The 1,960-nt window shown below is 36.0% G+C and overlaps 1 pseudogene; it reads right to left on the reverse strand.

Moving 5' to 3' along the window:
• Nucleotides 1-892: 892 nt before the first annotated feature.
• Nucleotides 893-1,429, reverse strand: LOC142975268 (translationally-controlled tumor protein homolog pseudogene; annotated as a pseudogene).
• Between the last annotated feature and the right edge of the window lie 531 nt (nt 1,430-1,960).

A 1,960-nucleotide genomic window follows, 5' to 3' on the forward strand; every position in this document is an offset into this window, starting at 1 on the left:
AAATTAGATTTATTCCTGTTTTAAATATTCTACCCGTCTTTTACCTTTTCAAGAATAACTACTCACTATATTGGTATCAATCTTCAATTGTTCGAAGTTCCCTTGTTCGTGTATTAAGGTCCGTATTAATGTTACGTCACGTACCGTAGAAACCGATATGTCAATATTATGCCTAACGTATTTTGTGGAAGTCTTGAAGCCACTGATATGTACAAAAAATTTGATTGAGTTTCACCTTACGATTGCAAATGTGTTGGCAATTTTGTTCATTTTATTTTCTTTCCGATTTTTCTGACTTTATTTACTACTGATTGATAACTGACTGAAATTATTTTATGAACCAATTGAATAAACTAAATATTTATTTTTTCTTTATGGTCTTATATTACATCGACAGTATCCGCAAATTAAAAAGATTTCAGTAAGATATTAGTTAATGAAACTTAAGTCCGGTTAGAATTACAAAACATGTACTGTAATTTTTGCGCCACATTTTATGTAGTATAAGAAGTTTCAAAGTTAATTGAAAGTGACAAAATTCAGATGAACTGATCCAAGTTTCACGCCTACAAAGTATAAGTTTAACATCTCAAATTATAATAAAAATCACTCAAAAGTATATTGAATCGCAAATAACATACTTCCAGGAAATTCGATTACGTTCTTAAACTTTGTCCTAACTTTAAGTGATTTGTAAAGAATGTAATAAATAATATTAATTTATTACAGTTTCGTAAATACTTTGAAAATGTTATAATATCTTTAGCTTTTAAAGGTCAGTTGAGAAATTATTATAAGAAGTTAATGTAACAGCTGATCATGTTCTTTTATAAAGTAGAACAAAGTTATTGAGTTCTCTAAGTACTCGTCATTAAACTCTGTGTGTCTGAGTCTAGTAAGAAGCTGCTGCGTAGAAGGTCGCCATGTGCGAGTCCATAGACTCGCCGGTGAAGAACTGGAGTTCCTTAAACCTACCTAGGATGTCCTTCATTACTTTGTTCATGTTGGTCTTGAATACGTCGATTTGATCGGGCGCTTTCTCTTCTAATTTTGCTACTAGTTTCTTCATGTAGTCTTTGAGGTATAACGTATAGGATTTCTTGTCACCGAAAGCGTATGTTTCGACCAGCCTGTGGTTCAGGACTATGTCTACACCGCTCTCAACTGCATCATCTGTGCCTTCGTCCGCCTCCTCAGCCGAGGGGTTGAAACCCTCGATTTTGATGTCTCCTTGTCCTCTCGTCACCAACTTGCCGGTCACTTCGTAGATCACTTCGTCAACAAGTTTGACCCTGTATGTGTCTGAGAACATCTCATCACCAGTAATAATATCTTTGTAGATTCTCATTTTGTTGGATTAGAGGCGATTAAAAATAATAAAATCCGAAACAACGGCTTCTTGCCCCAAGAACTAAACCGGAAAGGGCTTTTTAGAAATAGGACAATAATGATATGAAGAAGGAGGCAAAGATAGAGTTAATAATTCTAAACTCTCGCGACTTGTACACTTAATATTAAACGCGATTGAAACGTGGTTGAATTAAATTGCGTTTTAGACCCGTTGCATTATAATATTCAAAGATGGAGATGCGCTTTGGAGCCTGATTACGTCGTCATCGTTACGACTGAAATGAATGAAGACAGGCCAAGCTCCGGGCTACTATTGAGAATATTCTAATATAAATTAGAAAATACCAATAGCACTAAGTACTGCAACCGGAGACCCCGAGATCGCCCCGAAACCTCGACCCACAGCGACAGTCACACAAAATAAGTGCTAAATGAATAAAGGTCCATTTTTTTCCAAAATTTTCCATAGCCCATGGAAATCGCCCTTCGGATGTTAAAAAGGTATATTGAAAACAAATGGGCAGATCAGTCTCGCGCGTTTGAGGGTTACGTGCGTCAGATTTTGCACAGCCGTGCAATCTGTACACAAAGAACATTTGTCAGTGTACGG

Source organism: Anticarsia gemmatalis, chromosome 9, assembly GCF_050436995.1.
Source record: "Anticarsia gemmatalis isolate Benzon Research Colony breed Stoneville strain chromosome 9, ilAntGemm2 primary, whole genome shotgun sequence".
Lineage (NCBI taxonomy): Eukaryota > Metazoa > Arthropoda > Insecta > Lepidoptera > Erebidae > Anticarsia > Anticarsia gemmatalis.